General features: G+C 45.4%; 1 long non-coding RNA gene across 1 annotated transcript; it reads right to left on the bottom strand.

Moving 5' to 3' along the window:
- Positions 1 to 13611: 13611 nt before the first annotated feature.
- Positions 13612 to 18952, bottom strand: LOC144298828 (uncharacterized). The gene is made up of 2 exons (XR_013365702.1): positions 18774 to 18952; positions 13612 to 15984 (listed from the first exon to the last, which is right to left on the bottom strand). It is a non-coding gene; the product is annotated as an uncharacterized LOC144298828 (long non-coding RNA).
- Between the last annotated feature and the right edge of the window lie 7998 nt (positions 18953 to 26950).

Genomic DNA, 26950 nt, shown 5'->3' with positions numbered 1-26950 from the left:
CGCCAAAGTCACTTCTTCTGTGAAGCCTTCCTAGATTTCTTCTCAGCCCACCTCCCCCACCCCTGCAACCTTAAGCCCTGGAACATGGACCACCAGCTCAAATATTTATCACAGTGAATGTTAGTTCTATGTTGGTGTATCTGTCCCCTTTCCCATCCTATCTGAAGTCCTCAAGAACATTTTATCTGAAGCCTGTCTCTTAAATAGACTCCAACAAATGCTGAATCGATAAACCAACGTGTTTCAGCTCAGCTCCCATAAGACCAGAGCTGTCCAAGAGAAATAGCATGTGAGCTGCAAAAGCAAGCCACCTATGTAATTAAAATTTTGCTGGTGGCCACGTTAGAAAGAGTAAAAAGAAATAGGTAAAATATGTCTTAATAAGGCATTTTATTTAACCGAGTATGTGCAAAATATGTCAACATGTAATCAATATAAAAAGAGATCTTTTACATTCTTAGTTTCACACTAAGTGTGCGAAATACAGCATATATTTTATACTGACAGCCCATCTCAATTCAGACTAGCTGCATTTCAAGTTCTCAATAGCCACAGGTGGCTTCTAGACTGGTTGTAAAAGTATGGGAACTTGGTCACTCATCTCAGTCCCCACTGACCAGCCACTAATAAGTGTTTGTTGAGTGAAAAAATGATAGAGGACAGTCTCTGCCCTCAGGGAACTCTTGTTGAAACACATGACATGCATCTGAAAAATAAATCAAAATGAAAACATGACATCACATTTTCTGGGTACTGAATCCTTCTGGCACTTGAAAACTACAGCTTGTTCTGGCCTACATGGCCTGTACGCTTTATCAATTAGTGACCAGCTGGAAAACAGCAACCACTGGGCTATTTCAGGATAAGAGGATAAGAGAAATGGGTTCCAAAGGCATCCCAAGTGCACGAAGAGGAGAGATGGAATGTTACAAGGCGGCTGTCGTCCAGAGTAGTCGGGAGCCCCCAGCCGAGCCCGCACTCACCGCCTTCCCCCTGGAACCAACAGAGCTGCTGCAATCTGTGAAGTCTGCTGAAGTCAACCTGGCCATGGCAGGAGCTAGAGGTGCGCTGGCGTCTCTTATCCTCCTGCCTTCACCCCACTGGCAGAGCCTAACTGGAAACTAGCTGGCAAGGGGCTCTAGAAAATACCGTTACCGGGCTTCCAGCCCCCTGAAAAACAGATGGCTAAACGAGGGCGCGGGGTGGGGATGGAGTTGGGTAGCCGATGCTTATTGCTGCTCCTTCTGTAAAAACAACTTTACCGTCATCTCTACCTAAGGGACTCTTAAACAGCCTTCAAAACCCTGCTCCAAGGAGCGTCTCCTCTGTGAAGCCTTCCCGGACGGCAGCCAGTGGCTTCCACCTCTGGTTCTCCTGGGAGTATCACAGGTAGCTTTTGCTCTACTCAGCAACCTGGATTAGGAACACCTGTTGGTTGCCTGGCCCCTCCTCTGGAGCACCTCAAGAGCAGAGTCAGGGCACCTCCTGCAATGGGGAGGCCACCAAGTGGACTCAGGATACTGCCTCTGCCTCCGGGCCTGGCTGCCTCCCTCCGAAAAAGCAAGGGCAAGGCTGCCTCAGCAAAGTCTGCCAACGCTGAGCAGATTCAAAGGGCTCTCCTGGCCAACCTCCTTGCCTGTCCCACCCCTGGGAGCCCACTAGCCAGGAACCCAGGAAGGAGAAAGGCCCTGCTGCTCATATAGGCCCATTTTACGGACAAAGAAAATGAGCCTGAGGTCCTCCTCCCTGAACCAGGGAAGGGCTGAGTCTGGGTCCCTAGAGTACAGTGTTGTGCACTGCTCCGTGGCAGCTCACAGCCCTGGGGGCAGAGGCCTGGGCGCTGGAGTCAAACAGACCCAGGATCAAAGCTTGGCTCTGCCATAGTTTCACATTGTGGCTTCAGGCAGGTTCTCAGCCTCTCCGTACCTCCACTTTCTTATCTGTTGAATGGGGATGGTAAGGCGTCTACTTCCACGACCGGTACGCAGGTTCAGTGAGATGACGCACATAACCCAGCTGGCACCATAATCATAAGAGCCAACTTTACTCTGGGGTCGGGAACTTTCACGTGTGTCGAGCTCTTTCCTCCTCGGACAATCCTACCAGGTTGTTGGCCCCATTTTATGGATTTTATAGTCACAGAGCTGGGATTTGAACCTAGGCAGCCCCAGCACACAGCCTGGCCCAGAGGAGGCCTGCTTGGCCCTCGGACCCTCCCTTCCCACGGTGTTCCAGGGCGCATGGGGCAAAGTCTCCCCTCCACACAAGCCCTGACAGCCCTCAGCGGGGATCTAATTGGGCCCATCCTCCCACCCCTAAAAGTCCCTCTCCTCTCCCGCTGCTCTTGCTTACCTAGGATGCCTGCCAGCTCACCCTTCAGCCTCACGCGAAGCCTGGAATAACAGAATGTTGACAAAGTCCAAATGGGAGGGGCCTCGGGAGGGGGGCCAGGCGGCGGCCTCCTAGAAACACATGTATCCCAGAGCCAGGACTGGGTCAGCACATACCCTCTCCCGGCCTCCCCACTTCTCTCCCCCGCAGGCCTGGGCAGATGCACAGACACACACGCCCGCCAGAGTGTGAAACCTGGGGTTCTTGTTCAATAAGAAAAGCCCAAAGAGACCCATTAAAAGCAGAAGTTGTGACAACTATGATGATATGCAGGGCCTTGAGTATAAGGGCTCTGTGATGACACACGACGATACAATGAAATCCCCGGACCTGAAATTGAGCAAAAGAAGCAAACACAAAAGGCTGTGAACTACATAAGTGCACTCATACGAAGTTCACAAATGACCAGAACTCATCTGTGTTCTCCTTGGCAGGGGAGACGGGGCTGGGGGGCTCAGGAGCTTGGGGGGTTGGGGATGGGTTTCAATTTTCTTCATCTGGGCGCTCAGTACCAGGTACATTCCTTTTTTTTTTTTTTTTTTTTACCAGGTACATTCCACTACACACACACAATGGTGTTCTTTTTGCATGTAGGGCTTCAATAAAAGTTCAAAATATATAATACTCCAAGGTTCTAAAATTAAGTCCAAAGGTGGATGGAGAAAAAAGACTTGGCTTCCAGAGTTCTCTCTTTTTCTTCTTCCAGGAGATAAGATACCGAGAGGGCATATCTCCCAGGGCCACTGTGAGGCTTAAGCAAGATGTTTCCTGTGTAAATACAGGACCCTAAGGGCAAGGATTTTGTGTTATCTCCCCTGCTGTGAACAATCATACATCAGCCACCAATGCATGTAATGAATGGGCGGACACAAACTGTAATTTTATGATCTCAGCTAATCCTCAGAATGGACCATAGAGATTACCACCCTATTTCCCAGATGGGAAGACTCAGGGAAGACTCATTTCTTCAGAAATGTGAAACAGCTTACCCAGGGATCTAGCAGGTTGATGGCAGAGAATGGGAGTTAGGATCCAGTTGATTCTCCCACGCATCCTGCAGAAGACCCTGAAAAGTGGAAGGGAGGACTGTGTCCCCGGGCCCTGGATGCTGGGAATGGCAAGCCTCCCGACTCCCGTCAGCACCCCCAAGGTCTGAGAAAGTCAGAGCCAGGAGCCCGGGCTCATAAACGCAGAGCTGCAGAGGACTCAGCAATTCTACTCCTAGTTATACACCCAAGAGAACTGAACGTGTGTCCACACAAAAAGCTGTACACGAACGTTCATAGCAGCATCATCCACAATAGCCAAAAGGTGGAAACAACCCAAGTGTCCATCAGCTCATCACTGGATGAATAAAATGTGGCACACCCGTACAAGGGACTATTACTCAGCCGTAGAAAGGAACCAGGTACTGATACATGGTACACTATGGATGAAACTGGAGAACAGTATGCTTAGTGCAAGAAGCCGGTCACAAAAGACCACGTATCATATGCAAAATGTGCAGAAAAGGCAAACATATGGAGATGGAAAATAGATGCATGTTGCCAGTCTATTGGGGATGGAAGGATCACAGAGGCTGGGGGAGAGGAAGGGGACTGACACCTAAAGGGTACAGGGTTTCTTTTTGAAGTGGTTAAATGTTGTCAAATCAATTGTGGCAGCGGATGCACAGCTCTGTACTCGAATCCATTGAACTGTATACTTTTAAAAAAGCGAATTGCAAGATATGTGAACTATATTTTAATAAAGCTATTTTTAGGGGATCCCTGGGTGGCTCAGCGGTTTAGCGCTTGCCTTTGGCCCAGGGCGCAATCCTGGAGTCCCGGGATCAAATCCCGCATTGGGCTCCTGGCATGGAGCCTGTTCTCCCTCTGCCTGTGTCTCTGCCTCTCTCTCCTTCTCTATCATGAATGAATAAATAAAATCTTAAAAAAAAATAAAAATAAAGCTATTAAAAAAAATAATTAATATGAGCAGGGGGGAAAAAAAAAGGCTGAGACCCAGAATCACAGACTCAATTCTGATTCGGGAGGCCTGCCTGGAGGTGCTGGGTGACATTGGGTAAATCCCTTCCCTCTCTGGGCCTCAGTTGCTTCCACTGTCAACTGGGAAAGGAGACAGTTGACAGGAGTTGTGAAGTGCCAAGATCGTGTCTGCTTGTTGCTTACCCTGTAAGGTGGCAGTGGCAGGGGGTTTCCAGGGGCTGGTAAACCCCTAACCATTCACTAAGATCTTCGCAGATCATCTGGGCTCGCCAGCAGCAGGCCACACTTCATCAGTAGCCTTTAGTGATGGCAGAGGAGGGACGCCTGGGTGGCTCAGTGGTTGAGCGTCTGCCTTCGGCTGGGGTTGTGATCCTGGGGTTCTGGGATCGAGTCCTACATCAGGCTGTCCACAGGGAATCTGCTTCTCCCTCTGCCTATGTCTCTGCCTCTCTCTGTATGTCTCTCATGAATAAATAGATAAAATAAATAAATAAAGATGGCAGAGGAGATGCTTCTCCAGGCATTGCCCCCAGACACTGTTCTGTGTCAAGAAGGACACCAGAGGCTTGGAAAGGAAATCCCAGTTTCTCTCCATATTGTTCATGAGTCCTAACTCCATGCCAGCTTCTTCCAGAGTCATCTTGGAGAAGACAGACAGACAGAAGGACCAAGGAGAAATACCACCTGGGTCAGTTGAGACAGATCTGCCTTCACTTAGTAAGTTAACCTCTCTTACTGATGGGAAAACCGCCACACAGGTGGGTCAAGGCCATGCCCACAGTCCCAGAGCCAACAATGGAAGCTCAGCCTGTCCTCTTTCTGCTCTTTCTGAACAAGCCAAAGTGCCTACTCTATGTTCAGCCTGTGACGCTCACTGGAAGGGACAAGAGATACCTTGGGACGAAGGGTGGGCAGCCCATCCCAGAGTCCTGGGCATGTGTCACATCTCCCCCTTTCTCATGCTTTGTGACTTTGAGGAAGCCACTCACCCTCTCCAGACCTTTGTAGGACTGGGGCTCCCAATCATTGCCCTGTTACCTAACCCAGAGATGTGGTTATGGAAGGAAACGGGCCTTGTAAACTGTAAATGGCTGTGGACACAGAAGCCAACAGGAAACTATGGCTCCAAGTCTGAGAAAGGTGAGATCGAGGTAGGTGGCCGAGGCTCATGTATTCAATCAGTGGCTGTTACAGGTGACCATGGGGTGGGGGGCTGCCGCCTGCAGGAAAGTGATGAAGAAGATAGACCAAGGTACAGCTGTGGCTTTTTTTTTTTTTTTTTCTTTAGCTGTGGGTTTTAGATACCTGGCTGAATGTGAGATCCGTCGAGGAGAGCCAGTCACTCAACATCTTCTTTGCCCCTGATGTGTGCCAAGGTGCCACATTCAGCCTGGGGATACAGCAAGCACCACGGTAGACATGTCCTGCAGAGCACTGAAGCAGATTACCAGTGTGAGGGGACATGTGCCAGAGGAGAGAACCATGGCTCATGATAATGGGGACCATCATGACAATCCTACAAACAAGGGTGACAAGCACCCTTCCAAGTGTATTACGTGCATTAACTTGCTGGTTCTTCAGGACATCCCATCACTGGGAGCCAGCATGGCCTACTTCACTCCACAAGGGAGGAAACTGAAGCCCAGAGAGGTTGTGTGACGTGTCCAAAGTCACATAGCTAGGAGATGGTGGAGTCAAGAGGCAGGCTGGGTCCCAGTGACTGCTCCTAACCTCCTGTTGGGTCATCATCTGTCTCATGACATGGCCTTATACAACGAGGTCAGAAAAGGCCTCCTGAGAAGCTTACATGGAAGCTGAGACCCTAAAGAAAAGGAGTCAGGCCAGCAGATGGTAGGAGATGGGCAGGGGCCAGAGGTCCTTTCCTAGGAAGCTGCTGACACCCGAGCTCTGGGCCCCTTACACGAGGGCCTGTTCACAGAAAGCTCTTGTGCAGCTGTTGAGCACTCCAGGCAGGGAGGGGAGCCAGGTTGCTATCAGGAAGCACTTCAATGTAAGCATTTCTGGGAAAAGGCCTCAAAAAAATCTCACAAGAAAGGAATCTGAAGCTTGAAAGTCTCCAGAAATTTGTTATGATTTCTTTTCACTTTCTTAATAAATATTCACTTTTGTACTTAATTTTATATTCAAAATCCTATTTTCGATTCTTTCTCTTCAAGAGAGTTCCCTAACATCAAAATTGAAACCGCAATGTGATAACACAGCCTACTCACCAGAATGGCTAAAATGAAAAAGAGAGTATATATATTTATAATCTCTCTTTCTGTCTATATTACACACAAATGCACACAAAGTGTGCATGAAGATATGGAGCAAGAACTTTCATATGTGACTGGGAGAGGAGTGTAAACCATGTTGGAAAACTCTTTGCGGCCGGCATCTTCGAAAGCTGAATGTTCATTTATCTCGATGAGGTGGCAATTCTTCTCGCGGATGTTTACCCAACAGAAATAAGTCTACACACACACACACACACACACACACACACACACACACACACACACAAAGTAATGAATCCATATGTCCTCCAAAATGTGCAAGAATGGCCTTTTTTCGTAATATCCCAAAGCTGAAAACAACCTCAAGGCCCAGCCCTAGTGAACTAGACATACACACGGTGGTATAGTGGCTCTAAGCACTCGCATAGGAATGAGAAAAGACAACGTCTGGCCACAGGCAACAGCTTGCTTGAATCTCACAGACGTGTTAATAAGCAAAAGATGCCAGACACAAGGTACACACTGAATGATTTCATTCCTGTGAAGTGCAATACCAGGCAAAACTCTTCTATAATGTAAGAAGTGGTTACCATTAGGGGATGGGTGATAACTAGAAGGGGCACCGGGGACAGGTGTCTGGGTGTGGGTAATGGTCTGATTCTTGAGTGTGGTGCCAGTTTACACATACGTGTTTCATTTGGGAGACTTCATCAAGCCATACACTTATTATGTGTGACTTTTCTATGTGTCTGTTATGTTTAATGACACCCCACCGCCACCACCACACGCAAACACACACACACATGCACACACACAAAATGACAAAATCTTCAAGGCCTTTAAGACTTGCTCCTGCCCTTGAGACCAGAAAAGGATTTTATCCTCTGGCAACCATTTCCACTGGAGGGTGCTGAGCAGTGGGTGACAATGGTCCCCTTGGTGCTTTAGGAATCTCTCTCCAGCTGCCTGGGAGGGAGTGGGAGCACCAGGGTGGTGACTTAGCAGGGAGATGTGGAGTGGTCCAGGGAAGGGGGGAAGGGAAGAGAAGTCTTCCTTGGTGGAACCTCTAGGGCAAGATAGGTATAGGGGATGTGGAGGTAGGGGGCAGGGGTAGGTGAGGGGGTTGTTTGGGCAAAGAGGAGCCTGGATTAGAACAGGGGCAACCAGTGTGGGGGGCTGAGGGGCTGAAGGAGGCCTGGTCTCTCTGATGACTTCACAAAGAATCAGGTGCCCTGGCACCACCAGGCCAAACTTCACCTGGAAACCAACCCCCCCTTCATTCCTTCCCAGGGCCTGGCCAGCCCTGTTCATGCAATCTCGGAGGGGCCCACAGCCAGCTCCTGGCAGCCACTCAGACTCTCATGGTGCTGAGAGTTTGTCTCTCTTCAGTCATGACTCCAGTTTTTCTTTTTCCTTTTTTCCTGTTTTATTGATCTAAGCCTTCATGAGGGCCTCCTCGGGGCAGACTTCAAGCTTGACGATATTGTATCTTATGTCATCAAGGCCCCCGCTGGCCCTGATGAAGTGGATGGCACTAACCCATTTTACGGATGAGGATAGTGAGGCTTGATGAGGTGAAGTGACTTGGGGCCAAGATCACCCACTCAATAAGGAGTAGAGCGAGAGCTGACAATGATGCCAATAGCAGCTGCCATCTGTTAGCGTTAGGTGGGGCCAGACCTATGCCACGTACTGTACATGCATTCATTCATCTAGTCCTTACCATGACACAGTGGAGGAAGCTGCAATTATTATTATCAGCTTCTTTTAAAACCTGCTTATGGAAGTCTTATGTACATATGCAGGGAAGTGCACAAACCATAAGTGCCCGATGGGTTTCCACAACCTGAACCACCCAGGGGAACAGCACCTAGGTTACAAAATAGAACAACTGATACAGCACCAAAAACACAAGTGATTAAAGAGAAAACTAATAAATTGTACATCATAAACATTTAATACTTTTGTGTTTTGAAGGACACCAGCAAGAAGGTGAAAAGACAACACATAAGTTGGGGAAAATATCTGAGATCATGTATCTTGTGAGAGTCTAGTATCCAGAATATATACAGAACCCTTGCAACTCAACAATAAAAAGTCAAGTAACTTCATTTAAGAACAGGCAAAGGATTTAAATAGGCTTTTCTCAGAAGAAGATCTACAAATTGCCAATAAGCACATGAAGAGAGGCTCGACACCATTAGCCACTGGGAATCGAAAATTGAAATCACAGAGATGCCACTTCACACCCACCAGATGGCTATGATCAGCAAGACAGATGTGAGAGAGAATGTAGAGAAACTGGAGCCCTCATAGGCTTCTGCTAGAAAGGAGATGGTGCAGCTACTTTGGAAAACAGTTTGACAGTTCCTCAAAAGGTTAAACACAGTTATTGTTTGACTCAACCCATTCTACTCCTAGTGGAATCAGAAAATAAAAACATACCTGCACACAAAAGCTGAACACAGGTACTCATGGCAGCACTATTCACACTAGCTAAAAAGTAGAAATCACCTAAATGTCCATCAACTCACGAGTGGATAATAAAATGTGGGACATTCATACAGTGGAATGTTATTCTGCAACAAAAGGGAATATGGAGCTACTGCATGCTGTAACATGGATGGACGTGGTGGACTTTAGGCCTACGTGAACGAAGCCAGTCATAAGAGATTATACGTTGGATGATTCCATTTATATGAAATGTCCAGAATAGATAAAATAGACACAAAGTAGATCAGCGGTTGTCTAGGGCCAGAGGGTGGGTCAGGAAGGGGGTGGGGTCAAGAGGATAGAATGTGACTGCTAATGAGTACTTTCTTTTTGAGGATGATGAAACAGTTCTAAAATTAGGTTATGGTGGTGGTTGCACAACTCTTAGATATGCTTTGAAACACTGAATTGTACACTTTAAGTGGATGAACTTTATGGTATATGAAGTACGTCTCGATAAAACTGTTTAAACATAAAAAGACACTTCATGCCTTTATTCATGCTGCTTCCGTGCCTGGATTGCTCTTACCTTCTCCATTTCCTCTGAACATCCGAAAATAACTGGTTTCCAAGGCCCAACTCAAATGCCATTCCAAAGATTGCCTGGATCCATTCTCATCAGACATAATTTCTCTCTTCTCGGCACTCTCGTGGCAATTCACATCATTCACTCAGGGATGATTTACAAAGGCGCATATCAGGTGTCTGGCACTTATTAAAGTTCACATGATTGTTTAAGTACCCATCTCATCTCTGCTACTACTGTAACCTTTTGGAGAGAGGAGACAGTATCTTGTTCCCTTCTAGGAACTCAGAACTCAGCCATGTGACTGATACACAGGGGCACTCAAGGAAGTTATGTGGAATTCATTCTAAATTTCCCCTTCTTCACATCACCCCTCCCACTGGGAAACATAAGGATATAAAATGATGGAAAGCAAAAGAATGGAATAAAATATAGCTTGCAAGAGAATTGTGGCGTGACTCTATTAATATAAAATAAAAGGAGTTTTGTCATTAAAAGTATGACCTGAGATGAGAAGGGCTCTGTATGATAAAAAGTGTTTTAATAAACTATCTTAATTTTAAAACATCTAATGACAGTTCAAAATGTACAGAACAGGGATCCCTGGGTGGCGCAGCGGTTTGGCGCCTGCCTTTGGCCCAGGGCGCGATCCTGGAGACCCAGGATCGAGTCCCACGTCGGGCTCCCGGTGCATGGAGCCTGCTTCTCCCTCTGCCTGTGTCTCTGCCTCTCTCTCTCTCTGTGACTATGATAAATAAATAAAAATAAAAATAAAAAATTAAAAAAAAAAAAAACAAAATGTACAGAACAGAAACTGACAGAACTATTAGAAATGGTCAAACCCAAATCGGAATGGAAGATTCAATACATTTCTCTCAGAGTTTGGCAGGATGTGGAGGAAAAAGTCAGTATAGGGATAGGTTTTGCAACAGTGATAAAAAAAAATCCAAAGTCTTGGTAGCTTAATACAACAGTTTCTTTCTTTCTTTCTTTCTTTCTTTCTTTCTTTCTTTCTTTCTTTCTTTCTTTCTTTCTTTAAGATTTTATTCATTTATTCATGACAGAGAGAGAGAGAGAGAGGCAGAGACATGGGCAGAGGGAGAAGCAGGCTCCATGCAGGGAGCCCGATGTGGGACTCGATCCCGAGACTCCAGGATCATGCCCTGCACTGAAGGCAGCGCTAAGCCGCTGAGCCACCAGGGCTGCACCAACAAAGGTTTATTTCTTTTCTTTTTTTTTTTTTTTTTTAAATTTTTATTTATTTATTCATGAGCGACAGACAGAGAGAGAGAGAGAGGCAGAGACACAGGCAGAGGGAGAAGCAGGCTCCATGCACCGAGAGCCCGACGTGGGATTCGATCCCGGGTCTCCAGGATCGCGCCCTGGGCCAAAGGCAGGCGCCAAACCGCTGCGCCATCCAGGGATCCCAAAGGTTTATTTCTTACTCACACAAAGTGCAGTAGTCAGGCAGTTCTTAGGGCAGTTCTCCTCCATGCAGTGACCTAGGGATCCAGGCATCTCTTACCACTTGCCTTACCATCTCAATGTACTTCTAAAGAAGAAAAAAACGTTGAGGTGGCACTCTGGTTCTTAAATGCTTTGGCCCAGAGTTTAAACTTGTCACTTCCATTCACACCTCTTTAGCTGGAACTGGTCATATGGCCTCTCTTGTCTCCAAGAGTATGGAAAATTGTAGTCCACCTATATCCACCCCCAAAAGAGAAGAATCAGGTAGGAATGAGCATTAATAGTCTTTACTCAAAGGATTTAAACAAATGACATGTACAGACAACTGCATCCACCACTTTATTTTCAAGCACTTAAGACCATTTACAAAATTTGACCTGAGCTATAAAGCCAGTCTCACCAAATTTCAAAGAACCAAAAGCCCATAGAGCATATTATCTAAACTGCTATTCCTTATAACTAAGGTACAGATCAATAGAGATAATGAGAAATTTTCCAAATACTAGAAAATGTAAACATATAATTCTAAATAACTCATGGGCTAAAACAAGAGCTGGTAAAGGAAACTAGGAAATATTTTTAATTAATTGATAATGAGGAAAATTCATATCAAAATTTGTAGGCATGGGGTAAATCAATATGTAGAAGGGAATTTATAGTCTTAAGTGCATATGTCAAAGAAGAAAAGAAGCTGTAAATTGATAAACATCCACCCTAAGATATTGGGAAAAGAATATCAAAACAAATCCAATATAAGTAGGAAGAAGTGATAAAGGCAAAAACATAAATTAATAAAATAAGAAAGCAAAGATGAAAACAGAGCTAATTCAACAAAGACTAAGTTGGTTCTTTGAAAAGACAAACTGACTAACCCCTGAATGAAACTGGTCTAGAGAAAAACATAAATGGCCCCCAAATACCCCAATATTAGGAATGAAAAGAGAGACGTTTCTACAGATACTGCCAACACTAAAGAAAAAAGAGGATGTTTTGAGCAACTTTGAGTCAATATGTTTGAAAATTTAAATGAAATGGATAACATGCTAGAAAGGCATAATGCACAAATTTTGACTTGAGACAAAATAGGAAACCTATATAATTCTTCAACAATTAAGGATATTGAATCTGTTGTTAAAAACTTTTTTCCACACAGAGAACTCCAGCTCTAATGGCTTCACTGACAAGTTCTACCCAACTTCAAAGAAGAAACTATTTTTATCTTTGACAATCTTTTCCAGAGAGTAGGAAACGAGTGAATAATCTCTAATTCACTTTATGAAGCTAACCTGCATACCAAAATAGGATGAAGATATGGCAAGAAAGGAAAGTTACAGGCCAATTTTACTTGTAAATAGAAATGAAAAATCATTGATAAAGTGTTAGCCACAAAAATCCCTCAATACACAAAAGGATATCACAATCCAAACAGACTGATGGCAGCAATACAAGGTTGGTTTAACATTAGAAAGTCCATTAAGGGGCAGCCACAGGTGGCTCAGCAGTTTAATGCTGCCTTCAGCCCAAGGCGTGATCCTGGAGACCTGGGATCGAGTCTCACGTTGGGCTCCCTGCATGGAGCCTGCTTCTCCCTCTGCCTGTGTCTCTGCCTCTCTCTCTCTCTGTGTGTGTGTGTTTCATGAAATAAATAAATAAATAAATAAACTTAAAAAAAAAAGCCCATTAAGGTTGGGGTGTCTGAATGGCTCAGTTAGTCAAGCTTCTGACTCTTAATTTCAGCTCAGGTCATGATCCCAGTGTGGTGAGATAGAGCCTCACATTGAGCTCCACACTGAGGGTGGAGTCAGCTTGAAATTCTCTTTCACCTTCTCCCTCTTCCCCTCCCCTCCCCACTGTACTCACTCGCTCTCTCGAAAGAAATAAAGACTGCTAACTCTGGGAAACGAACTAGGGGTGGTAGAAGGGGAGGAGGGCGGGGGGTGGGAGTGAATGGGTGATGGGCACTGGGTGTTATTCTGTATGTTAGTAAATTGAACACCAATAAAAAAAAAAATAGAAATTAAAAAAAAAAAAAAAAGAAAGAGAAAGAAAGAAAGAAAGAAAGAAAGAAAGAAAGAAAGAAAGAAAGAAATCCATTAAATTAAATGGAATTCAGGTTAATTCAGCACACAAACTGATTAAAGGACAAAACCTACATTCAGAAAACCATTTAACGAAAATTTAAAACTTATTCATGATTTAAAACTAATAAACTCATATACCTAGGAAATTATGAACAGAAGGGAATTTCAATAATTTGATAAAGATATGTCTGCAGCTAACTTGATAATAAAATATTGCAAGTTTGCCCTTTGGAGATCAGAAGCAAGTCGAGAATGCTCACTGCACCCATTTACTCAACATCTGCTGGTCGTCTTAGCCAGTGCAGTAAGGCAAGAAAAAGCAATAAAAGATGTAAAATTTGGAGAAAAAACCAAAACAGTTGTCTTTCCAAAGTAACATACTTCTGTATAAAGACACCTCAAAATAACTCACAACTGTGTTGCTTAAATTGACAAGAAAATTTGGCATTTTTATTGGATTCGAAATAAATACAGTAAAAGTGTGCTTCTATGTAACAACCCACTGAAGTACTGAATGAAGCCGTCGGGGGAAGGTTTGCTTTTGCAGGGCAAGAAGCTCTTCTGGGCACTGAGACATGGCTACTCCCTATGGGTCTGAGCTCCTCTTTGCCAGAGGAGTTCAAGTAGGAACAGGACAGGCTGTGTCCAGAGGTGCTGGGGAAAGAACAGGGTTCAGAGCAGGAGCTTTGTCCCTGCCCAGGCTGGGCCTCAGGTCTTTACACAATCAGTCCCAGAAGGCGGCAAACGAATCAGGATTTATGGCTCCGGGAAATGTGTGTAACAGTTGTAATCTTATTGCTGTCCACTCCCCTCTCCTAGACTCTGCTGTCAGAGGAAACCCACAATGGTTATTTCTTGTCCTCTACTCCCTGCCCCAGCCCCACCAGGCTTATCTTCCTAAGTTAAGTTCTCTGGCAGACCATCGAGCTCCCTCGAGTGTGGCAGGTGTTGGGGTAGGGGCTTCTCAACAAGCACAAGCTCTAGGGAGCACATTCCGTTCAAAACCTTCAAATGTGGGATCCCTGGGTGGCACAGCAGTTTGGCGCCTGCCTTTGGCCCAGGGCGTGATCCTGGAGACCAGGGATCAAATCCCACGTCGGGCTCCCGGTGCATGGAGCCTGCTTCTCTCTCTCTCTCTCTCTCTGTGTGTGTGACTATCATAAATAAATTTAAAAAAAAAAAAAAAAAAAAAAAAAGCCTTCAAATGCTCCCAACTACCTAAAGTCACCATTTTTTTGCCAACACCACAGATCCCTTTTATTTTATTTTTGTTTAGGTTTTTAAATTTATTTATTCATGAGAGATGGGGATAGGGGGGAGGCAGAGACAGAGGGAGAAGCAGGCTCCTCTGCTTCAGGCTTCAGAGAGCCTGATGTGGGACTCAATCCCAGGATCCTGGGATCAGGGCCTGAGCCGAAGGCAGACACTTACCTGAATGAGCCACCCAGGTGCCCAACACAGATCCGTTTTATAAAGGCAGGTTCTTCCTTGCAATCACCACCACCACTGAGCATTTGCTACATTCCCAGCATTGTATTAAGGGTTTTGCCTGTTTGACTTAATCGAATCCTTCATGGGTCCCCATGAACTAGGGCTGTTATTAGCTCCCCAGGTCATACAGTAAATGGGGACTTGGGACCAGTCTCTTCTCAGTTCAGACCACACATTTCTGAAACACCATGCTACCTATTTGTGAAATGAAATTTCACATAGTCCCTTTAATGGCAAACCTGGGAGAGGAGAGCTGCTTTTGCTGGAGTCAGATGGGGCCCTGCCTCCTTGGCTCTCCCACCGTATTCCCTGAAGCAGCTCCCCCAACCACCAAGGCACCAAATCCCTCCTCACCAGAGCCAACCAAGGAGGCAGAGTGGGGACACACATTTTGGAGTCAGATGGTCTTGTGCCTTCCAGCTACATGACCTTGGACCTTGATTTTTTCACTTGCAACCAGAGGTCAGGGATATTCCCACTTTGGCAGGGTTATCATGAGGGTAAAACGAAATGATGAATATAAGGGCTCATCACCCAGGAGGTGCTCCATACACATGTGTGGTTACTGGCAGCGTCTGGGGCTTGGAGTTGCCCCGTCAGCACCTCTCTGTGGACACCACATAGCAGACTGGGGCCCTGAGCTCTGGAATGCAGTGCAGTGCAGGAGTGGAGGCAGTGCTGACCCCCCTATGGGGACATGGCCACAGCACCCTGCTGGCTCTACTTGCAGCTGGCACATCATGGGCAGATGCAGGGAAGCGAGGCCATTAATAAATCTGTCTGTTTCCAGGATGCCTCCCCTCCAGGGCCCCTGCTCTGACAGGCACCACGGGAGGGCTGAGGCCCAGCTGGCAGCAGACCCAAATGTTGGCTGAGCCACTAGATAACTCTGTAATGAACTGTCCCTCAAGCTGGAGGCATTAACCTTGCTGCTGGCCTGGAGGCCTGGGCTCTGCGCTTAACCCTTCCCTTCCCAGCCCCAGGGAAGCCCTGGGAGCGGTCCGGTTTAGGAAGGGCTGTATTGATGATGTATGGCTGCCTAACAAATCACCCCGAAATTCAGCAGCTGGAAATAACACATGATTATTAATTCTCAGTTTCTGTGGGTCAAGGAATCTGCAAGTGGCTTCACTGGGTGGTTCTGACTCAAGATTTTCTGCAAGGCGGCAATCACGGTGTCAGCCTCGGTAGTGGTCATATCAAGGCTTGACTGGGGGGCGATCAGATTCCAGACCCACTTAGGCAGCTGTTGGCAGGCCTCTGAACATCCACGTCCAAGTGCACTCACGTGGGCCTCTCCCTGGCGTGAGCTATGGAGAGACGGAGAGAAAGTGTCAAACAGAGGTCACAGTCCCTTTAGAACCCAACCTCTACACCCATCACCTCTGATGTGTTCTTTTTGTAGCAGGTCACAAAACCCAGAAGCAGGGGGGGCGCTGGGAGCCATCTGAGAGGCTGCCTATGTCAGCAACGGTGGCTGGGATGGGCACAGAGACCTGGGACCAGCTTGCCCAGCAGGTGCACCTGCCCCAACTGCAGGGAGTCAGCCCCCAACTCTTCCTTCCATCTCCCCCAAGCCCCAAGGGCTCAAGATCCTAAAGCACCCTGAAGTCTGACCTCTCTCTCTTGGCTGTTATGGTTCCAGGCAGGCCCCTGTTGTGTCTCACCAGGATGTTGTCACTCCGTCACCACCTCCTCACCCATCCCCTGAATCTATTCTGTTCCCCTCAATCCCCACTTATTGTCCCCTTTCACCATCACCTGTCTCTTCCTGGCAGGATTCAGAGAAGTCTTTTCATTTCTTTTTCTTTCTTTCTTTCTTTTTAAGATTTTATTTATTTATTCACAAGAGACACACAGAGAGAGGCAGAGACATAGACAGAGGGAAAAGCAGGCTCCCTGAAGGGATCACAATGCAGGACTCCATCCCAGAACTCCAGGATCAGGCCCTGAGCCAAAGGCAGACGCTCAACCACTGAGCCACCCAGGGGTCCCCAGAAAAGTCTTTTCAAAACACAGCTCGGACCCTGTCTTTCCATGCTGGAAACCCTCCAGAGGCTTCCTACATGCTCAGCACGAAGATCCAAGTTTTCTCCAAGGATGACGAGACTCTGCAGGGCCTGGCTCACCCCGAACCTTGACAGCCTCCAGAGCAGCGCTGGGTCTTTTCAGTGCCTCAAATATGTCTGTACCCTCTGGTTGTAGGCTTTATACCACTGTTCCTCTTCTAGCAGTGCTCGTCTTGTCCCTCTCACCTCATTAAGCCTCCCAGCACCCTTTGGATTTCAGCTCAAGTCGCTTCCTCAAAGAAGCTGTCCCCGTGCCACCCCAACTAGGTTCCAGGCTCCCGTTGAAAACTTGTGCTCCCCTCACTGTACTCTGCTAGGTACACTGTTCCTTTACTTGACGGGTCGCGTCTGTGCCTCAAGACAGTAGGCAGCACGAAGGCAGGGTGTGCTAGCTGCACCCATTGTGCCTGTCACCGGTGGGTGCTTAAGAAAGAGCTGTTGAATTAAAGAAAAAAAGTGTATCTTTGTGCAGATGATGAAACTATAACTTTGCGACATAATTCATTAGGATCATAGAACTCCGGGGGTTCAAAGGGGGCTCAGAAACCAGCTAGCCAACCTCTGCTTTTGTTTTTGTTTGTTTTTTAGATTTTATTTATTTATTCATGAGAGACATACAGAGAGGCAGAGACATAGGCAGGGGAAGCCTGATGCGGGACTCAATCCCAGGACCCCAGGATTATGGTCAGAGGCAAAGACAGAGGCTTGACCACTGAGCCACCAGGTGCCCCCAAACTCCTCATTTTGAAATAGGAAACTGAGGCTCACAGATAGGAAAGGTCTTTTCAGGTCACAGTGAATGAGAGCAGAGAGCAGAAGCCAGGCCTCCAACGTGACCTTCCACCTGCCATACTCCATCTGTCATAGAAGCCCCACTTTGCCTTCTATCACCACTTAAACTCACCACTGGTGCTTCATGAATGCCAACCCATCACCTCCATCAGCCTTAAGCCCTTGGCACAAAGGTCTGGTGAAGTCTTTTCTTAGCTTTGGAACTCCTTAGAGATGTACAACCAGTCCTGAGGATAGCCATTTCACCCCAAATGAACCACAAGCCCTGATTTTTAAAGATTCTCCTTTTGGGTTCCTCTCAAGAACCCTAGACCATCTGAACTATCAGGGACCTGAGATGTTCTGGGCCAATTCCAGAAGGGGAAACTGAGGCCAGGGAAGTCCCAAGACTTTCCCAAGGTCACACAAGGAAGCGGCATCAGGGCTGGGACCAGAACCTGGGCCTCCTCACTCTCAGGCCAGTGCTCCTGTCTCCACAGCAGGGCTACACGTAGCCAGATGAGATCAGTTTGAAGGCACCTGCAGGCTCTGACCTCAGGCCTACCGATGCTCCTTAGAGCAAGCCTTTGTTCTCGGCCTGTGGTTGGCTTTGCAGGTTCCTGTCACTGGTCTTTAGCACAGAATAACTTTCACTTGCATCAGTGGCAAACCAACTGGCGTTCTAAAACAAACATTCTAAAACAAAATGATATTGCAAACAAACTGGTATGGCACAAACAAAACAAAACAAAAAAAACAAAAAAAACAACACATCAGCATTAAAAGAATTTCCAACTGGTATTCTTATTAGTTGCCAACATCTAAAAATCCAAAGATTTTTACATACAAATCCAGGTTTCCACCTTCTCTTAGAAAAATCAGACAATCTGGCCATACTGGCACTGCCTCCCAGCATGCTGACACTTGGCTCAACTGCATAGTGGCTGTCACACACTCACCAGTCCAGGGCTGGCCACATTTCTTCCCTTACTCTGCCATTCCAGGCCTTCAATGCATTCATTTACAGCCTTTATGCCACTGGGTTCGAGAACCCTCTCTGTGAGTATTTTCCACATAAGTGGTCATGTAGGCACTGTGTGATGCCTCCAGGGACGGAGGGATCACTACCAGTCTGTTCCATGGCTGGTCAAAGAGCCATAGTGGGAAGGAGAGCTTGACTTGAACCATAGCTTATCTGAATCCATGTATAACAGGTCACACTATAATTTAATACCAGAGCCTAATAAATTTTTAAGTACCTCATGACCAGGATTCTCCACGCTTATTTTGGCTGAGGCACATAAGAAAGCACTCTTAGGAATGACTTCACAGGCCTCTAGGCCATTGAAATGAAGTCCAGATGCCACTGGATTATGGGCAAACTCAGGTCCAGGTCCGGATGTCTCAAGGGCAGCCACCGGCAATATCAAAAGAGGGTTTGGAGGTCTGTCTTTGGGTTCTTGAGCAATGACAGCTCTTGGACAAATTGCCTTTTTATGACCTTGCCAGAAGCTGAAACCACCACCCCTGTGTTTCATAATCCATGGGAGGGGGGAGAGGTTCTTCCAGCAATGTCAGGCCAATGAGCACTTCATTAGGAGGCAGCCCAGGGAATCTGGCCAGACGCTTTTCATAGAGTTCTTGGCAAGCTTCAAATTTTGAAACTTTAGAATAGCACATTTATCAATAGTTAAATCTCAAAGCCAATAGAAATACTAGAGTCCAGGACTATTAGGTCTGGGAGGGGCTGCATATGTATTATCTTGAATGACTCTCTAGCTTCATTGAGAAGCACCCTCCAAGAACCCCAGACAAGAATGGTCAGCCAGCCTTGGCGGGGCAACCAGTCTTCCTGATGATAGGTTAGATGTTCTCTCCACTGAAATGTCCGGTTTTATCCTCAAAGTAGGAACTGGTTTTGTGCCTGTATTCATCTACAGTCTTTGAGGACCACCACACCTGTCCTCCCCTCATCTGCAAGCTAAATCATCCCAGGTCATCCATTTCTACCTGGGAGGCCTTGATGCTGAGATGAGCATCCCCCCACCTCCCCTTAGCATCTTTTCACAACAGCTGTGAATTTAAGAGGGCTCAGTTCTTGCTCTGGGACCTCCAGAGAGAAGAGAGGCTGATTCCAGCTGTGCCACATTCCAGCTCGCATGCCCAGAGTTTGTACAAATTGTTTCATATCAGCACACAGCTTTTATTTACTTAGCACATACCCATGTCGTTCAGTTTACATTAGTAATGTTGATTCATGAAACCCCCATAAACACTGGAGATAGAGTCTATTATCATCCATAGGATACAGATTATGAAATCAAGATATCAAGATGAAGGGAAGTGAAGTCACTTGATCAGAGTGGCAGTGAGGTGAAGGGATTGGGCCTTGAACTCAGACCACTGGAGCCTGGAGCAGGTGCTGTAAGGTTGAACATGAAGGCCTCTGGGAAGAACTGGAATACTGTCTTCCTGAGAAGTCAGACTCACCCTGAGATGTGAAGTGACTTGTCTCAAGTCATAACATTCTGCAGTGATGGAGCTAAGATTTCAACCGAGTTCCATTTTCTAGACTCTTTGCTCCAGCCTAGAGCATGCTGCATGGGCTCCTCAGGGTTAACTGAAGTGGAACTCCTCCAAGGTAACCATACTACAAAGAACCTATGGAGGGAAGTGAAATACCTTCTAACCTGGCTTTGAGTCCACATACATATCTGAGAGGCTACAATGACCCGGTAGCCCCTGGGCAGAGGGCAGGAGAAATACCCAATGCAGGCATCTGATATTTTGAAAAGAGTACACGTTAGGAAATACATGAAGACCTCATTAATTCATAATCCAACAATCCAACAATGGTCTATGGCAGCCGATGTGCACCTCACCTCAACCCAGAGATGGCATAAAGACCCCTCATAGCCAGTGCTGGGCACCTTGTTTGAAAGTATCTTTCCCCCTCCAGTGGGCTTGATGTATACCTCTCTGTTCTGATTAAGAATGTGCGTCATGGGGGCACCCAGGTGGCTCAGTTGGTCAAGTATCTTCCTTCAGCTCAGGTCATGATCCCAAAGTTCTGGGATTGAGCCCAATGTCAGGTTCCCTGCTCAACGGGGAGTCTGCTTCTCCCTCTGCCCCTCCCCCTTCTCGTGCTCTCTCTCTCTCTCTCTCTCTCTCTCAAATAGATTTAAAAAAAAAAAAAAGAATGTGCATCATTTGGCAGGCACCTGGCTGCTATCTGTTCCATGTTTCTTTTTTTGTCACTGGTCCAGCACCTTGACTATGATGTGTGTTAGCTTGTGCAGCTTTCTCAGGGTTATTCTTCTTGAGGTGCTGAGTCTTGGATCTATGGCTTTATAATTTTCATCACATTTGGGGGAATGCCATTATTTCCTCAGATATATTTTCTCTTTCCCTCTTTCCTTTCTTCCTGACACATATTTTTGGTGGTTGGTGGTGCCCATAGGTTACTCTGTTTCTTTCTTTTCTGATATTTCTTCTCTGTGCTTCACTCTGAATAATTTCTATTTCTGTGCCTTTAACTTCCCTCACACTTTTCCTCTCCAGGGTCCAATCTGCGGTTAATCCTATTCTAGTTATTTTAGTTTCAGATACTGTTTTCTTTTCTTTAAAAAAAAATTTATTCATGAGAGACACACAGAGAGAGAGAGGCAGAAACATAGGGAGAGGGGGAAGCAGACTCCTTACGGGGAGCCTGGTGCAGGACTCTATCCCAGGACCCCGGGATCAGGCCATGACCTGAAGGCAGATGCTCAACCACTGAGCCACCCAGGTGTCCCAAAACTGTACTTTTCATCCCTAGAAATTTGACTTGGATTTAAAAAATATTTGTCCTATGTTTTTCCTCATTATGTTCATATTCTCCTTTATATCCTTGAGCATCATGTTAATAGCAACTGTTTAAGATCTTTGTCAACTAATTCCATCATCTGTGCATCTGTGCCCTTCTGGATCCACTAGTTTATTTTTCTCCTGACTCTGGTCGTATTTTCTATGTCTGCTTGTGTGGGTTTGTTTGTTTGTTTGCTTGTTTATGGGTGCCAATGTGTAAATTTTATACGATTGAGTGCTAGGTTTTGTTGTATTTCTTTAAATAGAGCTGGGCTTTGTTTTGCCAATCAGTTAAGTTACAGACCAGTTGGAGGCTTACTATCAAGCTTTATTTATGGCTGGCTGCCAGCAGCCTTTGTTCTAGTACTAATTTAGTCCAATTGCAAAGGCATGACCTGAGGATTTTATCCAATGCTCTGTGTATTACAAGTCCTGTCTACTCTGCCTAACAGAAACTTCAACTATTCCTTGACCTCTCTGTGAGCTGCAGAACTATTGGGGGGCCGCTGCTTTCCGTTTGTTCTTCCCCTGGTCACACGGGCTTCAAATCCACACAGCCTAATCAGAACTCACTTGAGGGGTCAAGGGAACCCTCTGCAGACTTTCGGAGCTCAGTCTCTGTGCAGCTATCTCATCTCTGTTACTTCTCCCCACAAATTCTAGCCACTGCCACCTTCCTGAACTCTGAAGTCTGTCTCCTAGATTCTGTGATTTGGTGAGGCTCGGGCTCCCCAGTCTGTGCTGCAGATTGGGAAAACACCCTCAGTAAGATGGGGCAATTGCTTCTTCTTATCTCTTTCCCTTCTCGGGAACTCAGTTCTCTGCTTCCCGATGTCCAATGTCTGAAAACATTTGTTTCACAAATTTATGCTTTTCCAATCGTTTATGGCTGAGGACAATTCCCATAGCACTTACTCCTTCATAGATGGAACTGAAAATCTCTACCTTAGCTGTTTTAATTTGGGGTTAAACTTCAAAATATCATTTTACTAGTAGATGGTGACTTCACCAAAGTTTGCTAGAGACCTTTTAAGAAAATTGTGTTTGGAGTTAATTCATGAATATTCTTGAATTTTACAACTCTACCAGGAAGCCAGGCTCTCTTAAGATTTTATGAAGAGCTGAGCCAGGAAGAGATCTTCAAGGTTACTGTGAGTTGATCAAGACATAGCTCTTAACTCAAAATGGATCAAAGCCTTATATTTAAGAACTAAAAGTATGAAATCCTAGGATATATAGCAGTAAATCTTCATGACCTCACATTTGGCAAGGTTTACTTAGATGTGACATCAAAAGCACAAGATGCAAAAGAAAAGCTAATGGAATGCATTAATATTACAAACTTAAATATATTAAAGGATACTATCAAGAGTGAAAACACGCCTAAAGAATGTGAGAAAATATTTGCGAATCATGTTTCTGATAAGGGTCTAATATCTAGAATATATAAAGAACTCTTACAACCCAACAAGAGACAATCCAATTCAAAAATGGGCAAAGGGCGCGCCTGGGTGGCTCAGTCAGTTAAGCGTCTGCCTTCAGCTCAGGTCCTGGGATTGAGCTCCACGTCGGGCTCCCAGCTCACAGGGAGTCTGCTTCTTCCTCTGCTCCTCCCCTCCACTTGTGCTCTCTTTCAAATAAATAAAATATTTTTAAAAGATTGGACAAAGGACTTGAATAGACATTTCTCCAAAGAGGACGTACAAATGGCAACAAGCGCATGAAAAGATGCTTACTGCCATTAGCCAGCAGGAAAATGCAAATCACTTCATACCCATGAGGATAGCTACTATTATGAGTCGAATTGTGTCCCCTTCTAAAAAAGGTTAAAAGCCTAAGTCCCGGTATCTGTGACTGTTACCTTATTTTAAAATAAGGTCTTAAAAAAAAAAAAAAAAAAAAAGGTCTTTGCATATTTAATCAGATTAAGATGAGGTCATCAGGATGGGCCATAAAAAGAGGTAAATTTGGTCAAAAACATAGGGGGAATATGGCCATGTGAAGAGAGAGGCAAAGATGAGAGTTATATTGCCACAAGCCAAGGAATGCCTGGGGCTACCAGAAGCTGGAAGAGGCAAGAAAGGAGCCTCTCCTAGAGGCCTTGGAGGGAGCATGGCCCTGCAAACATCTTGATTTTGGGTTTCTAAGCTTCTACAACTTTGAGACCATAAAGTTGTTTTAAGCCACCTGGTTTCTGGTACTTTCTCATGAAGCCTCAGGATGCAAATGTAGCTACAATTTTTAAAATGGAAAATAGTCTTGGCAAGTGTGATGGTTAATTTTATGTGTCTAATGGGGTAGGCCACAGAACCCAGCTATCTGGTCAAGCATTATTCTGGGTATTTCTGTGAAGGTGCTTTAAGGATGAGATTAATATTTAAACTGAAGGACTTGGGACACCTGGGTGGCTCAGCGGTCAAATGTCTGCCTTTTGCTCAGGCTGTGATCCCAGGGTCCTGGGATCGAGTGCTGTATTGGGTTCCCTGCAGGGAGACTGCTTCTCCCTATGCCTATGTCTCTGCCTCTCTCTGTCTCTCATGAATAAACAAAGTATTTTTAAAAAATAATAAATTGAACGGCTTTTGAATAAATCAGATAACCCTCTTTGTGGGTGGGCCTCATCCAATCAGTTGAAGGACTTAATAAATAAAACAGACCAACATCCCCTGGAGCAAGAAATGCAGTCAGCCGACTGTCTTTGGACTCAAATGCAATTCTTTCTTGGGTCTCCAGTTGCTGGCTTACACTACAGATTTTGGATTTACCAAGCCCCCACACGCATGTACCTATTAACATTTCTTCCTCTATGTACACCTCCAGCTCTTAGTTTCCTCCTCCTCAGCACTATACCTTGAGGAGCGCCCTTTCCTCTTGGTTAGAGTCTGAGATGACCTCATCCCAGTTCTCTTATGTACGGCCCACGTCTGGTCCTTGGGAGACAGACAAGCATTGCTCGTCTGGCAAACTCTAGGAGACTACACCTGACTCAGCCGCCTCTCCCTTGCTCCATCACCAAAGCACCTTGCTACTGGCATCCCATCCTTTGGATTCTTCCAGGCAGGGGTCTGTCCTATTTATTGGATTGTCACCCTATAGGTGAAACCCTCTTCCTTAACCTGAAGGTAAGGGGCCATGTGGCATCCACTACTCTCTCCTCTGGGGGACTCAAAACACCCATTGCTCTTTTCAAAGAAATTTGCACCCAAAAATCCTCCTCCTTCAACTCTTAACCCCTGGCTTATACCCTCCACATGAGTGAGAAAGTTTAAGCAGGCTACAGGTATTCCACTGTAAACACAGCATATGGTACAGGTATCAGGTATCTATCACTGCTTTCCAAAAAACATCTATTTTAACATTTTGTTATAGGTGCATTTAAACACCTACATTCATTATTAAATATAGTAATAGCAACTGTTGAGCCCCTTATTTATCCCAGACATGGCACTAGGCTCTTTTTAAACCCTCATTTAAAGTTATTAATAGGTATGTTTGTAAGCATTTTATGAATCCTATAACTAAGAATTCATACAGATAACTGGCACTTAAAAACCTATGGAGTGTACCATGTGGGTACTTTAGTAAGATTCTCAGTAGAAGGAAATCCTCTGAAAGCACAGGCCTATCAAACTCTGGACCTGCAAAGGGCTTCAGAAGTTATGCAGTCAACTCCCTCCATTCATTCCCTTTAAGCAGCAGCTGAGGTCTCTGAAGGCTGGGGGACTCGGCCAAGGTCATCACAGTGAGAGGAGATCGGATGGAGGCTGTCAGTTACCACAGCTGCCTATTTGTAAAAATACACACACACACACACACACACATAATTAAATTTGATTCGTACTAATTTTAATGTTTATCCAACCAGTGGTGGAAATGAAATTTTAATGCAAGATAACTATTTCAGAGTCTAAAAATTGAACTGGGCTTTCAACACTACATGAAGCTATGTGAATCCCAATCTCCTGTACAGGAGAATAATGGATTCTTAATGGAATCTGTGCCTTAGAGTGGAAGAATGATTTTTAAATGAAAAAACTCCACGGAGGTGGTGATGAGAAATGAGTTTAGCCAGATGAATGATTCTAGCAGAAAGTAAGACAGCAAACCAGGCTGGAAAGTAGCCTTTTCTTTTTCTTTTTTTTTTGAAAGTAGCCTTTTCTTAAAGATCTGATAAACCAAATGCAGACTGTTTGTGCCCAGTGAACAGTGTTTGCTCCCATCTTCCTAGTTCTGCCCCTGTGTTGTTCTGATTCTCATAGATTCCCAGTCTTGAGGGTTTCATATGTGCTCCCCTTTTTTTTGTGTGTGCATACAGCCCCAACGGTGATATTAACCCATCTAACGAATATTCCTGGGGACCTAGGACTTGTCATTCAGCATTCTGATTTCAGTCCTGCATTTTTCTCACACAGCACAACCACCCTGAGCTTTTCGGCCTGGCAGAGAACACAGAAATAATGTAGTCCACTACCACATTTCAGACATAAGAAAACGGGGGCCCAGAGAGGCAAAGTACCTGGCCCAGGAATGTCACACGGTGAGTTAAAGACTCTAATCACAGAAGTTAAGCATTTTGACAGATTCATGAACTCTTGGGCAGTTCCATCTTCAGCTGTGAGGACCTCGCAGTCATATTTTGTAGCCTGAAGTGCTAATTAAACCTGAGGAATTATGGACTTCCTATTTATAGGTAGGAGTGAAGGCATTAAGTACGCCATGAAACCTGGGGGACACAGGAGATTTTGTCTCCCGAGATACACTATCACATTCAGCCTTTATGATTTTAAGGCAGAACTTCAGCAATGCATAGCTTCAACTCCCTTGATTCTGGACTTGGCCTTGAGCTGCCTCTTAGTCGTGAAGGACCACAGCTCCTACAGCCTTCTCGCATTCCATGAGATGGGAAACCCCACTTTTTCTGGCAAATCTTGCTCTCACCCAGTGGAAAGGTTAAAATCAGCCTTCCAAACCTATTTGTTACTTCAAAGGCTGTATTTCAAACTGTTTTTTTATTATTTCAAGTTCTCACCAACAAGTTGCAGCCAATATGCTTTCATTGAATTTGCTAGTGAAAGGAAAGGAGAAAGGAAACCCACAAAAATGTTTTTAAAAGACATGCCACTTGGATATATGATTATCTCAGGTCTTTCTTTTTTTAACAGTTCAGAGTGGCTTTCACTGGATTGCCCAAATCAAATCTCTCTCCAGGGGCCTAGCAGTGTGAGCAAAAGCACTGAAATCAAAGAACTTTCAAGTTTTTTTAATCTGTCAGAGACTGTGGTACTGGGGGAAAAGTCATTTAACCTCTCTCCATTGGTTCCCACTTCTGTACAATGAGGATGTAACTATGGAGTACCTCTCCAGGGCACTGTGTGGATTGGCTAATTAAAGCTAATTAGGCCCTTGGAAAGAACCAGAAAATACTATGTAAGTGCTGAGTATTTATGGGCCACTAACAGTCACAAAACTCCTAAGGGACAAGATTCTGTGCAGACAGCACAATCTCTATTGGTGATTACTAATTACCCGCTGCTTATAAAGAAAGCATCAGGTGTTCTATAACAAGGCAGGGAAAAGAAACATCACACAA

Source organism: Canis aureus, chromosome 26 (assembly GCF_053574225.1).
Source record: "Canis aureus isolate CA01 chromosome 26, VMU_Caureus_v.1.0, whole genome shotgun sequence".
Classification (NCBI taxonomy): Eukaryota; Metazoa; Chordata; class Mammalia; order Carnivora; family Canidae; genus Canis; species Canis aureus.
This window is presented reverse-complemented; position numbering and strand designations above follow the sequence as displayed.